Genomic DNA, 15,114 nt, shown 5'->3' with positions numbered 1-15,114 from the left:
AATAACAACTTCTAGCTTCCAGACCGTACATCCAATCATCTTGAAATTTTGCACACTTGTTACTCCTCATGACTTATACTATAGTATGAAGTTTCACGTCGATCAATAAAGCGATTCAAGAGATATCCATTATTTAAATATTTTCATTTAATTAACGATATCTGCCAAACCACGTGAGCTATCGCAAATTCCAAAAGGACATTTTAGTAGACTGACATGCGGAACAGATCTGTGAAGTTTCCCCTCGATTGGATCAAAAATGAGGGAGGAGCTCGGTTTTAAAGGTTCATGCTTTAAAACGTCATAACTCTGAAACCATGTGACGCATGACGTCATGCTCACTGACTTTTTTGTTCGTCATAGGTATGCGATTCCGCCTGCAAAGTTTGGCCTCGACCTGTTCAGCCGTTGCAGAGAAAAAGGGGTTTTCGCGTTTTCACGAAAAACAATATGGCGCCCGAACCACGTGACCTGTGACGTCATAATTACCATTAAAATATTCTACAGACCGAGTCCCTCCTATGGTGAAAATTTGATCTCAATCGGTCCTATTATTGCAGAGAAAATCTTTTTTAAAGGAAATTAAAACTTAAAATGGCACTGAGTTAAGGATCATCAGAATTATCAGAATTCCCAAAGTTCAAAGTGCCATAACTTTGTCAAAAATGATCGAAACGTCGTGAATGTCGAACTTGATCTGTAACTTATCATGAGGAAACCATGTGCCAAGTTTGAAATCATTAGCATTAAGCGTTTAGAAAAAACGTCCGGAAAACTGTTCTTTGCGTGACGGACTGACGGACTGACGGACTGACGGACGGAGGGACGGCGTGCAAACCTATATTCCCCTCCGGTGTACACCGGTAGGGGACTAATAAAATGTACGTTGTCTTTTTTTTTCTTTTTTTTTTCACAAAAGGAAAAGAGGTGCATCCAACTAAAAAAAAAAACCTGCATCTGCTTTGTTAATCTAGTAATAAACAAGGAAGAGCAGATCTGGTCTCAGGCGACGTTTCAGCCACTTCTCAGTGACCTTCCTCAGGCCACGAGTCTAGTCACGTATCCGCTTTTATCCCCAAGGGAACAATACATTTCCAGTCACATGCCGGTGTGAGAAGTAAATTGAGGAGTGCTTTCATTTTACTAAACCTAAAGCAATAAACATCAATTACATATAATTGATGGTCTGCTCCTTTTATTATTTACTCGTGATTTGGTATTGTATGTGTGTGGTGAATGGGTGTGTATGCTTTTTGTTGTTTTTGTGTTTCCGGGGCATTGACATTCAAGACCAGTGGTGATTTTGTCGAGAACATAAAGGCTAGAATCCAAGAAGATGAGACTATGGTATCTTTTGATGTAGTGTCACTCTTCACCAATATCCCAGTCAACATGCTGTTGGTTATCACACTTGATAAGCTGAAACATTCTCATGACTGGAAAATGGCTCGTCAGAACAGCCAATGAACACTTGAGGACGCTACTACCTTTATGGAGACGTGTCCAAAAAGCATTAAAACAAAACCTAGCACATACACCCACTCACATGCATACAATACCAGATCACAAGTAAATAATAAAAAGACCAGCAGATCATCAATAATGGTTAGTCATAATTGTCATGTTCCTGGATGCAAAACAGACTCACAAAATATAGGAAACATGAGAAATATCTGTGGATGAGAGGTGATGAGTTCCTACAATTCCTGTTCATACAAGCGAGATGTACACTACCGGTCAAAAGTTTTAGAACACCTCAATTTTTCCAGTTTTTATTGAAATTTAAGCAATTCAAGTCCAGTGAATAACCTGTAATGGTACAAAGGTAAGCAGTAAACTGCTCGAGGTAAAAAAAAATGTTTAGGTTTGCAAAAACGGGAAATAATGTAAATTGCACAATTATATTGTAAAAAAAGGCCTTCTTCAGGGAACAAGTAATGGGTTAACAACTTACAGCTGTTCTGCAGCAATGTAAGTAAATTAAGCCTTGAAAGTTGATGCAAACAATTCCTACAGGTGTCCCAACCTCTGCTGATTACTTGATTACAAACCCCCTGTCTGTATGAAAGCAGTATTGGAACAGACTGTTATTACACCCTCTGAAGCATTATTTGGACAATATTGCACTGCAGGAAGTAGTATATTACGATCATAATGGTGAGGAAAAGGCAATTAACAAAGGAAGACAGACAGACCATTATAACTCTTAAAAGTGTAGGTCTTTCCTTTCGAGAAATTGCAAAGAAAGCCAGGTTGTCAGTGAGTACAGTTTCCTACACCATCAAAAGGCACTTGGAAACTGGAGGAAACTCTGACAGGAAGAGGTCTGGCAGACCCAAAGCCACAACAGAATCAGAAGACAAGTTTCTGAGAGTCAACAGCTTGCGTGATAGGCGGCTCACAGGACAACAGCTTCAAGCACAGGTTAACACTGGTTGAAGTAAGCAATTCTCAGTTTCAACTGTGAAAATAAGACTTCGAGCTGCAGGTTTGAGAGGTCGAGTGGCAGTAAAAAAGCCATTGCAAAGATGGCAAAATAAGAAAAAGAGGCTTGCCTGGGCCATGAAGCACCGCCAGTGGACTACTGAAGACTGGAAGAAGGTCTTATGGACCGATGAATCAAAATTTGAAATCTTTGGTTCATCACGCAGGGTTTTTGTACACCGTCGAATAGGCAAAAGGATGGTTCCTCAGTGTGTGACACCAACTGTCAAACATGGAGGAGGAAGAGTGATGGTCTGGGGCTCATTTGCTGGATCCAGTCTGCGACTTGCACAGAGTGACTGGCACCCTGAACCAAAGGGGCTACCACAGCATTTTGCAGCACCATGCAATATTGCAATACCCTCTGGTATATGCCTAGTTGGTCAGGGGTTCATTCTACAGCAAGATAATGACCCTAAACACACCTCCAGGCTATGTCAAAACTACCTACGTGGAAAAGAACAAGACGGTAGGCTTCAAATCATGGAATTGCCAGCACAGTCTCCAGACCTAAACCCCTTCGAGCTGGTTTGGGATGAACTGGACAGAAGTGTGAAAGCAAAGCAACATACAAGTGCAACACATTTGTGGGAACTTCTGCAACAGTGTTGGGAAGAACTTCCCGAACAATATTTGATTTCCATTGTAGAAAAAATGCCACGAGTGTGTTCGGCGGTTATATCTGCAAAAGGTGGCGACTTTGCAGAGTCAAAATTTTAAATTAAATTTTGTTACACAAAATGATTCTATGATTTCTTTTTTTATCTCCAATTATTTATTTGTTCTATGCTTAATTTCAGCGTACATTGAGACATTAAACTTCGTAAATTTCAATAAAAACTGGAAAAATTGGAGTGTTCTAAAAGTTTTGACCAGTAGTGTACACACACACATTTCTCAAACCAAAGGAACAAAATCAAAGCCATAATAAATCAACTCGCAGTACCAGTATTCCAGTACAACTGTGGAATAAGAAACTGGCCACAAGCCAAAATCAATAAACTGGATATCAAATCCTAAAATAAAATGTACATCACAGACAACGTACACAAATCCTAAAAAGACAACGTACACAAGGAAGCATCCCCCACTATCCACAAAAATCAATGCGCCCTGAGAATGGACCTGCCAAGACGAGAAGGAGGTAGCGGCCTGATGGGGCTCAACGAAGTGCACAGAATGACAACTGTAGGATTTCTCGAGTATGTGAAAAGTTCTTCAGACTTCCAAATCTAATTTGTAAGAAAACACTTCCAAAAACAAAAAAAAATTCCAAAGATAGGTGTGAATGGAAGAAGTCACGCATGAAACTGAAACAGCAATGAATTGCCACAATTGAAAAAAAAAAAAAAAATTTTTTTTATACAATATCAAATGACCACACCAACAACTGGGAAAACAATAAAATAACAGGAAGGTATAGAAAAGCGTTGGGCAGATTGGGCATAGAAAAAGACGGCTCACCAGAATGGCTAAGAAGAGGTCAGCTCAACTGAGATGGAAAGAGAATCATTATAATGGCCAAGACCAAGGACACTACACCAATGGAATTAATAAAATGGAGGGACGGAGTCCGTATGAATGATCGTTTTAAGGCCATTCTCCCCGCTGAAGCGGGGGTTAGCCCATGACAATCATGGTTCCCTTTTTGAGGCAATGTTTTTATGGCCGGATGCCCTTCCTGACGCCAACCCTTGGTCGCTTCTTACGATGCGCAGGGATACGGTGTACCTATTCCTAAATCGGGGTACACACCGGGATCATTCATCCCAGCAAGCTGGTACTCAATTTGCCGACCTCGGAAGGATGACAGGCTGAGTCAACCACCTGGCGTTAATTCAGCGATCGACCAGGATTCGAACTCAGGATCCCGGGATCCCAAGCCGGCACCCTAACCGCTCAGCCAACACCAGGCTCTGAAAACAGTATCAGGATGTAAAATGGAGGAAGTCACATCGTATCAGGACGTAAAAAAAAATAAACTCATGTCAGAGTAGCTGTACACCTAAAGGCACAACAAAGTAATCCACTGGCACATCAGCAGAAATTTTAAAATCCTAGTCCAGAAAACTCAAGGAAACATGAAGCAAAAGCAATCACTGAAAACAAGGAAATAACGTTCACGTACGACCTAATGATCCCATCGAGTGTGAACAGAGAAAACAAAGTATTGCGATTGGATATTAACACTTGCGTATTAAAAAAGAAAGTAAAGAAGGCATTGCTAATTGAGGTTTCACAACCCAGCGATTTAGTTATAATCAACGCACAACTCAAGAAGATGACCAAATACCAAGATCTCAAAAATGTAGTGAAAGATCTTGGAAACTGAAGAGCAGCAAAATTGTACCAGGGATATTTGGAACAACTGGAATGATAAAGATGAACCTCATGGAGATTTCAAAAACCATCCCTGTGAATATCAATACAAATGAACTGCAGTTGGAAGCTGTCCGGGACATGGTGACGATTCTGAAAACAGCTCTTGGAACAAAAGTTTGAGAACAAGAAAATTTCACAACTTTAGTCCATGAACCATGATCCATTACTAAAACGGAGGTGGATACTTATTAAAACTGAATTAAACGGAGGTGAGATCTGGCAGGACTGTTTCATCTTCTGAAATCCGCATAAAGAAATAATAACAAACGGCAGGTGCATGCACACGCACCCACGACGTCGGCCATGATAAAGCTTGCAGCGTTAATGCCAGAAACTTGTGAGACCATCATGAAGACTGTGGTTGGCATTGCTCGATCAGTGTTGTGTTGATGTGGTCCATAGTTCAATCTGTTCGCCGATGTTTGGGGTAGTTCTTCATTCAGCACATCGAATAAAGATTATGGCTCTATCGCACTACGATTAAGGACGCTTCAGGATATGAGATAACTAGTCCTTTTAATCAAAGAAGAACATTGTATGGTGGAGTTATCACTACCTGTCAATTGTACTTTCTGCTTATAGGCGGCCATTTACACCTTTTGAATGCAATTAGGATTGCATATGGCGGTTCTAGACGTGGTTTGGAGCACTTCTCTCTGTGTTCTTCATTGGCGAAATTGCCCTGTCCCTCCTCCTCCTCCTCCTCCTCCATCATCAAATTGGAGGAAGTGGGCCTCAGATTATTATAATTTGTTTTTTTTTGCATAAAATATCGAGGCTCGTGTAAGAGCTAACATTAATCACAAAAAAAAAATGGACACGTACAAACATGTAATATAGGGAGCAGGAAACAAGATGGGGAGAGAGAGAGAGGGAAGCACACAAGCACAACAGTAGAGAACAAACAAAAAAAAACAAAAAAAACAAGGACATCGGGAGGTCTGTGTGATGGAGAGGACTTGGGGGGAGCAGGCATGGGAAGTGGGGGGGGGAGGTGGCGGGAGGGGTAAACAACACATGGACACTGCTAGGACTTCCAGGAAAGAAGTCGGTATTTCAAAGCAGTGGATCTGGGGTGAAATTAAAAGGGGTAGAAAAGAACAAGGTTTTGGATGGGGGAAGATAAGAGATGGTGGTGAACAGCTGTTTTAAAGCCTGGAGGGAGGAGTGGGATTTGAAGAGAGTGAGGGAGTTTGTTCCAGAGGTGGGAGAAAAGAGGTAATGAAGGAGTGAAGGTGAATAGAGAGTCTTGATTTTGTCAGTTTCACCAGAAGAGGGTTGCTGGCAGATCTTGTGCGACCTGCAGGAATATTTGGGGGACAGAGCACAGACAGCGCTGGGAGAGCTAGGTCGGAGAGGAGTCGGTAGAAGACAGAAAGTCCACCAACCTGCCTGCGGTGAGTGAGTGAAAGGCCCTCGGAGTTAGCTTCATCACGGAGAGATTACAATGATTCTGAAAGCTTTGGTTTCAACAGTGTGAAGCCGAGCTAGGTGTGAGGCAGGAGCACCAGCCCAGAGGGGGGAACAGTATTCCATTGAGATGTGGATGAAAGCCTTGTATGTGGTGAGGAGCTCAGGTGTGTCAAGGAAGGACTTCGCATTATGGAGGATGCCCAGTCGGCGACTGGCTTTGGAGGCCAGCTTGGAAATATGGTTTTCCCAGGAAAAATCATGGCAGATAGTGAGACCCAAAAGTTTGAGTGACAGAACTTCTTGGAGAGGATTGTTGAGAAAGTAGATGGGAGGGTTGTGCAGTCAGTCTTGTCGGAGCGCCAACGTAAGAGTGCGAGATTTGTCAGGATTGAAAGACATGTTCCACTTGTTTGACCAGTCTGTGATTTTGTCAAGGTCTGCCGAGATTGAGGAGGCTACAGACTGCCGATTTGAGGGATGAGGTATTGAGCGGCAGAGAGTGCAGTCATCAGCAAAGAGATAGAGAGGGTTTTCCAGAGAGTTGGAGAGATCATTGATGAAGACCAGAAAAAGCACAGGGCCCAGAACACTGCCTTGGGGAACTCCAGCCTGAACCAGAAGGGGAGATGAGAGAAATCCATTCAGGGACACACGTTGACTACAACCAGCGAGGAAGTCTGCAAGCCATGTGTGGAGATTTCCTTGGATACCACAGGAGGAGAGTTTGGTGAGCAGAGCAGTGTGCCAGACCGTATCGAAGGCACGTGATATGTCAAGGGAGACAGCTCTGATTTCCTGTTTGGCATTGAGGCCTCCATCCATTGTTGAGACAGCAGAAGCAGCATGTTCAGAGTAGAATGACCTGGTCTGAATCCAAATTGATGATCCGAGATCAAGCCATTGGAGAAGAGGAAGGATTTGATATCCGAAGCAATGATGGATTCCATGACTTTGCTGATAATTGGGAACAGGCTGATTTGGTCTGGAGTTGCAAGGATCTGTTTTTGCACCTTTTTGTGTAAAGTGGTAATGTTTTCAGATTTCCAAGCTGATGGCAGATGACCTTGAGCAAAAGAGAGGGTGAAGAGAACAGAGAGAGGGTGTGAAAGAGCGGCAGAGCAGGATTTTAGGACCAGTGCGCTGATGCCGTCTGGTCTAGTTGCAGAATCAGAGTCGAGGTTTGACAGAAACCTTTTCACCTTATCAGGAGAGAAGAACACAGAGTCCAGGAGCAGCTGGATTCGACTCGGCACGGTGGGTACAGAGAGAGATGGGTTTGGGACACAAGATTTTGAGGCAAATACAGAGTTGAGGCACTCAGCTTTGTCACGTGCGGTGTCAACTGTGTAGGCATTTGAGGTAAGGGAGAGGATGGAGGGGGAACAAACACCAGAAACAAATTTGACCAGATGCCACCAGGATTTTGAAGAAGGAGACAGGTTTGAGAGTTCAGTCTTGAGAGTAGAGAGATATTGTTTCCTGGCTCTCCTGAGGGTAGACACACATTTGTTCCGGGCTTTGAGAAAGGAAATGAGTTTGCCTTCCATTGGATTTGTCTTCCAGGAGGCAAGTCGTTTCAGGGCAACTGCGTCGCCACATGATTCTGTGTACCATGGACGGGAGGAAGGGTATGACAACTGAAGACGAGATGGGATAAATCTGTGCATGAGAGATAGCAATTTGCTTTGGAAGAATTCCCAGGATGAGTTGATGTCAGAGGCAGTGGAGATGAGTCACCAGTTCAGATGATTGATGGCTGCTTGAAGACCGTGCCAGTTGGCCTGAGTGAAATGCCAGACTCATTAGATATATTTTTCAAAGGGTAAATAAACTTGGATTATGTTGATGTAACAAGTATGACTGCAAGTCCAATATTTTTGAAGCAATTAATGTTTTTGTTGATATTTATTGGTAAACCCGAAGCTGATTTATTGTGCAAAATTCCACTATTTTTGCCTGTAGGTCACACAAAAGCCTTTGTTACATCACAAATGGTTTTTACAGATATACATGTCATCATTCCGCACATTTTGGTACCAAATTTGTGTTTGTAGCACCAGTATTAACAAATATATGAGCCAATATGAGCCAAAATCTGTGGCGATTAAATCCATTTTTGCAGTCTGCAGTGGTACATATGTAAACGTGATTTTCAAAATGTTGTGCAATGATCTCAGGTTCACAACCATGATTTTCTAACTCCCCAAACATCCCTCTTCAAGAAAAAATAGGTTGTGACTTGTTCTACCATGGGTAGGGGTTTCTCACATTTTAGGCCCCTTTTTTAATTTGGCCACTAGCCTATATGAGATGCATCAATGAGGAAAAATAATAAATTGAGGAAAGATGTTCTCAGTTTCTGAGCAGCTTAAAAAAAAGAAGTGCATGGAAAGCTAGACAGACAGAATGCAGTTGAGGAGACAAAAAGATTACCAACATCATTCGTAGTACGTATCACTAGTATCACTACTACCCCCCACTGCTACTATGCCTCTGGGTCATGCGTGACCAACTATGAGTGATACTAACACACATGTCAAACCCTACGTTCGTTCAATAAGCCAGCTATCGACGACCTACGACACTATGAAGCAAGAAAACGAAATCTGATAGTTTTTATCTTCAATTAATTAATTTCAGTGATAGAATAGAAAGAAAGACGTAAGAGTAACGTTCCAACATTATTCACGGAAGTTATTAGAGTCAAGGAAACCCAAGTCCAAGAGGCAATATGCTTTGGAGATAGCTAGTCCCAAACTCTGAAAGTGAGTGTAACATCAGAAAATGAAGAAGTGGTCAATCTTGGGAGCGCAGTAAAATTACTGAAAACCAGTCTATGGAGAAAGGTAGGCATCTCCCAAGGCAAGAACAAGAAAGTGAGAAATGAATTAAACACCTTGTGTGAAAATCTCCAAAAGTGAAAAACGGCAGGTGATTTTAAAAAACCCTCTCTGAAGATGTGGTCAGATGGTGAAAGCTGAAAACAACAAGCTTGTTATACAAAACAAAAGAAAAGCGATTTTGAAAGAGAGATGGGGGGAAGATGAGGGGGTGAGGACTAAATGTAGAGAGTCATGGCCAAAAATATTGTCACCCTTGCACTTTTTAAAAATAACTCACAATTCTCTCTAAAATTAAGTTGAAATTGACCAAAGTATTTTGTCTCCACAATCCTTTATTTCACTGTTAATATTACAGAACCCTTGTTTTTGATTCAAAACTTAATATATCCTTTTAAATCAGAAAATAAAAAGAAATGGCATTGACAAAATAATTGACACCCCAGACTTAATATTTGGTAGCACGGCCTTTGGACAAAATAACTGCAGTCAAGCGCTTCCTATAGCCATGAATGAGCTTCCTCCACCTCTCTACTGGCAGTTTGGCCCACTCTTCTTGTGTAAACAAAAGTTTTTCCAGAACCTTTCAGTTTTCAGTGTCAGTTTTCCCAGATTTGAAGGGTTCCTTCTCCCAACTGCTGTTTTCAGATTTCCCCACAGGTGTTCAATGGGATTTAGATCTGGACTCATTGCTGGCCACTTCAGACCAGTCCAGCGGTTTGTCTTGAACCGTTCCTGGTTGCTTTTTGAAGTGTGCTTGGGGTCATTGTCCTGCTGCAAGACCCATGACCTTTGACGGAGACCCAGCTTTCTGACACTGGGTTAAACATTGCACTCCAAAATGCGTTGGTGATCTCCTGATTTCATGATGCCATGCACACATTCAAGGCACCCAGTGCCAGAGGCAGCACAGCAACCCCAAAACATCACTTAACCTCCTCCATGTTTGACGGTAGGGAAGGTGTTCTTTTCTTTGAAGGCTTCATTTTGTTTTCTGTAAACATAGAGATGATGTGTGTTACCAAAAAGCTATAATTTGGTCTCATCTGTTCACAGGAAATTATCCCAGAAGGATTTTGGCTTGTTCAGGTGTGTTTTAGCAAACTCCAGTCAGGCTTTCTTATGTCTCTCTTTCAGCAGTGGGGTCCTCCTGGGGCTCATACCATAGAACCCCCTTTCATAAAGTTGGCGATGGATGGTGCTAGTTGAAACTGTCGTACCTTGTGTCTGAAGATCAGCTTCAATCTGTTTGGCAGTTGATCGAGGTGCTTTCTCCACCATTCGAACAATCCTTCGCTGCAATCTTCGATAAAGTTTTCTCTTTTGGCCACGTCCAGGGAGGTTGGCTGCAGTGCCATGGGTCTGAAACTTCCTGATAGCATTGCGTACGGTGGACACATGAACATCAAGGTCTCTTGAGATGGACTTGTAGCCTTGAGATTGTCCATGCTTGGCTACAATCTTGTGTCTGGCCTCCTCAGACAATTCTCTGGTTTTCTTTCTTTTCTCCATGCTCATTGCGTTACACACAGTGACACAAAACAGCAGAATGACTCCTTTTGTCTATTCAAACTGGTTGAATGAGTGATTTTTATATTGCAGGCACCTGAAACTCACCACAGGTGAGTTCAATTCCAAACTAAAGAAGAATCACCTGCTTGAAATATCATTATTTCTAACAACTTCGAAAAGGTGCCAATAATATTGTCTGGGCCATTTTAGGATTTCTGTGTGGAATAAGCTAAGATTGCGTAATTTTTTCATCTTTTTTGTTTTGTTCCACTGAAAACCAAAGAAATACAAACGTGGATACAAAAATATTTTTTTATTTCAACAATTTTCTGGAAGAAATGGTGCATTCTTTGATAAAAGTGCAAGGATGCCAATATTTTTGGCCATGACTGTATGTGTGTATGTGTGTATGTATGTATATATGTATGCATGCATGCATGTTTGTATGTATGTATGTTTCTATGTACGAGTGTGTATGTTTGTATGTATGTGTATTATTGTATGTATGACTATGTGTATGAGTGTGTGTGTATGCATGTATGTATGAGTGTGTATGTATATATGTATGCATGCATGCATGTTTGTATGTATGTATGTTTCTATGTACGAGTGTGTATGTTTGTATGTATGTATGTGTATTATTGTATGTATGACTATGTGTACGAGTGTGCATGTGTAAATGTATGTATATATGAAAGTTTTATGCACCGACAAAATATTGGTGTTTAGGCCATTTAAGCGTGACGTCATTAGGTTATACATCGTATTCACACACCTTTTTCTCGGAACAGCTTATTTCGTTTCCTGGTATATAGTAACCGCTAATGTAAACATTGTGCTTTATTATTAAACAATTTCTGTCCGATATCGCAAATCTAAAAACAATGTTCTTCATTCGTATTAACTTGTGAAAAGTTTTTTTAATTATTTAATAAAATCTACCACCATGACCATGTCCGTGATGAATTGGGACGTAATCTCGCCTCCCTCTCCACTGCCATTACAGCAGATCGATTCCAATTGCCATATGACATGTGATGTCACATTCAGCGATTGGCATGTTCAAGTTCATGTTCCCTTCCATGGCAAACACCCGTCAGACGAGACCACCGTGGGACAACCGACCGATTTCGGACCGTTCAACACGTCATGACTTACATCAAGGTAGTGAAAGCCGAACGAATCAGTTTCGTGAAGAACACGCCGTTTGATTCGATCCTTTGACTCTTTCACCGATACCTGCAAGCTTATGTTGTAAAAACAAACGAAGGAAGGCAAAGCTTCCCCAAACAGCTGCCACAAATGAATGTTTCATTCTTTAATGTATTAATTGTTCAGCAGGCAAAACAAAATATTTATAAGTTTAAAATGTCAACACTACAGTTTAATTCAACGATTAGAACATAAAGTATAATAAAGGGGAATTGAAAACAACTAGCCAACAAAACAGTGTTATCAGCTATACACCGCCTCAACACTTTACAGCATTTACACAGCGCAGGACACGGAAAACGCCCCGTAAACTGAAGATTAGTAAGTATAGTAAGTAGTACTGCAAAGATCATTGGCTATGTCTTTTTCACTCCCCCACAATTTATAGAAATTATGTGATGTTATCATTTTACCCCTCTTTCATCCATTGGAATCGCGATGCATCATATATCCTCATGACAGTAACTCACCTTTTTCAAATGACGTCATCAAAGCATTCATCCTCGAAACTGGGCAACAGGCTTAAGTTTCCTTCTAAAATGTGATCCGTTAACAAGCAGCTTGCTGTGGTTTCATTGAGTCAAAGAGCTTAAGCGAGTACTCCGACGGAACGGAGCGCTCGGTAAACGCTTAGCAAAATGGCGGTCTCCATGGAAACTGTTATCGTGGAACTGTACGGTGCCGGTACGCCAACAAATAATAAAAGTATGAAATGCACCCTTCAGTAATACCGTACTACTATACTAGTTGAGTACACACCTTCCAGGTGGGTAGAGTTTGCACATTTCTTGCTGAAAAAAGTATAGGCCTATTGTCCTCTGTTATACCGGTATTGCAAGAAGACTTGCCGTCTGTGTGGTGTGTTTAAAGTGTGTAATTTGGTCTGAAGGGTCTAAGTCTCTAAGAGGTTAAAGGGGTACAAAGAGTCGACAGGGCTCTATAAAGGTCTTAGGGGTTCCTAAAGGGTATGTTCCAATAGTACAGTATTTAGGGTCTAAAGGGGTCTAAGGAGTTTAAAGGGTCTAAGATGTGCAAGGGTCCATGGGATGTAAGCAGAGGAAACGACAGGTTTAGTGATTTGGGGGCCAAACTGAGAAAGGGGGCCAAAAAAAAATGGACTTGGGGGGGGGAGGGGAAAAATGCAATGATGGCCCAGTGGGGCCCGTGCGAGCCCTGTCAATCTGTCATCACACTAAAATACGCAATTTGACATCGGTCTGTCTGATGTCGATGTACTTAGTCGTTATTGATCTGATCTCAACCAACTAACCTTGCAAAGGGAACTATGGGCCATATGGCAAAGGTTGTGGCAACTCAATTTTCCCCCCTCCTCACCTCAAGTTCTGTAGCGCCGCTCCCGGTGGTGCTGGGAGAGGGTATTACAAGTACCACAGACTTCAGAACCCTCAATTGTATCACGAGTAAGAGGACTCACTCCCTCGTTATGTTTACACTAGCTTAGCCTATGTTACTTTAGACTCGACACATGAAAAAATCCAGAGGAATGCCGTTTTATTGCCTTATTTTGCCTTGGGAAGGTGTTTTTATAGCAGCTTGAGAGTCGTTCCACCGTACCGTGACATTTTTTCAAGGCACTTCAAATGACAAAAGTAATAACATAATTATAATATTGTGGCGGACACAAAAGCCCACTGGCGTGGTGACATCATTCCGCGCACCAAGTGGGCGGTGGCCACGCCGGAGGGGTAGGCGTGGCCTCATGAGATACACCGGGCGCCCAGCCCGGAGCGGTACAGTGTTACAGTGAGCTCTTACAATAAAGACGTTTATATGTTACCGCTTGTCCGCTTCCTCCTTGCTCACAAGCAGCGCGCATAACGCCGCGCTTTACTGGTGACCCTCGACGTTGGATCTGCTGGAGCGATCCTTCCACACGCGACGCCATTGCCATGGCCAACTTCGTCAAACTTCCGGAATTTTGGGAGGCTCAGGCCGAAGTCTGGTTCGTCCAGGCCGAAGCCCAATTTCAGCTTCGGCGCCTCACCGGCGATGACACGCGCTATTGCCACGTCGTCGCCTCCCTCGGGCCCGGCACGGCCGCTCGAGTTGTGTCCGTCCTTCGCCACCCACCGGACGGCCACAAGTACGAGGCACTCAAGCGGCTACTCCTAGCCACGTTCGGCCTCACGGACGACGCACGGGCCGACCGCCTCCTGGATCTCCCCGAGCTCGGTGAGACGCGCCCGTCGGTCCGAATGGACCATATGCTGTCACTGTTGGGCGACGAAGCCCCCGGTTCGCTATTCCGGGCGCTTTTCCGGCGCCAACTTCCAGCGCAGGTTCGCCTCGCGTTGGCCGGGACCGGGCTAACGGAACCCCGAGCATTGGCAGCCGAGGCGGACAGGTACTTCGCCGCTTCGGACACGCGGGCGAGAGTCGGCGTGGCCGTCACGGCCCTCGAGGCTGATGTTCAGCAGCATGTTCCACAGCATCAGCTTCTACAGCATACGCAGCATGCTGATACGCACCTCGTGAACGCCGCCACGCCCCGCCCACCGCCGCGGCGAAAACCGCCACCGCGGGGAAACCCGCCAACTACACCGGCCTGGCGGAGCCAGCCGCGCTCCTCCAGCTCCACCACCTGGTGCTGGTTCCACGCCAAGTTCGGCCACGAAGCTCGGCGGTGTCATCCGCCGTGCTCCTTCAACGGGTCGGGAAACGCCCGGGCCGGCGCTCAATAGTGGCGATGAGCGCCGGCCGTTCGAGCAGCCTGCTGTTCATAACGGACACCTTCTCCGGGCGCCGTTACCTGTGCGACACGGGAGCGCAGGTGAGTGTCATTCCCGCCGGCACGTCAGACAAGCACGCCGCGGGTGGGGGCCCCGCGCTGTTTGCCGCGAACGGGACGCCCATCCGTACGTACGGAAAACGCTGCCTCTCTCTGCGGTTTGGAGGGCAGGTTTTCCGATGGACGTTCGTCACCGCCGACGTGCCCATGGCACTGCTTGGCGCGGACTTCCTGTGCGCTAATGGGCTCCTGGTCGACGTCAAGCGCAGACGTCTTGTCCAGGCCGAGACGTTCAGCTCGCTCGCTTGTGCGTTGCCCAGCTCAACGAGCGGCTTGCCAAGCGGCTTGCCGAACGGTTCGGTTCCGGCCACGTTGGTCTGTACGCTTCCGGCAGCGGACGCATTCACCCGCCTCCTCGCCGGCTTCCCGGCCCTCACGCGGCCCACCTTCTCGGCGGGGGCCGTCAAGCACGGGGTGGCCCATCACATCCCCACCGTCGGGCCACCGGTCTACGCCCGGGCA

General features: G+C 44.3%; 1 protein-coding gene across 1 annotated transcript in view; it reads right to left on the bottom strand.

The window, feature by feature from the left end:
- The window catches only part of RALBP1 (ralA binding protein 1), a 137,607-nt gene extending 125,648 nt beyond the window's left edge, over positions 1-11,959 (bottom strand). The window contains exon 1 of the mRNA XM_068105826.2: positions 11,790-11,959. The gene's annotated coding sequence lies outside the window, so the exon portion shown is untranslated. The remainder of the gene's footprint in view (positions 1-11,789) is intronic.
- Between the last annotated feature and the right edge of the window lie 3,155 nt (positions 11,960-15,114).

This window comes from Myxine glutinosa, chromosome 2 (genome assembly GCF_964187855.1).
Source record: "Myxine glutinosa chromosome 2, kmMyxGlut1.1, whole genome shotgun sequence".
Taxonomy (NCBI): Eukaryota; Metazoa; Chordata; class Myxini; order Myxiniformes; family Myxinidae; genus Myxine; species Myxine glutinosa.
The sequence above is the reverse complement of the archived record's forward strand: the minus strand, read 5'-3'. Positions and strand labels throughout refer to the sequence as shown.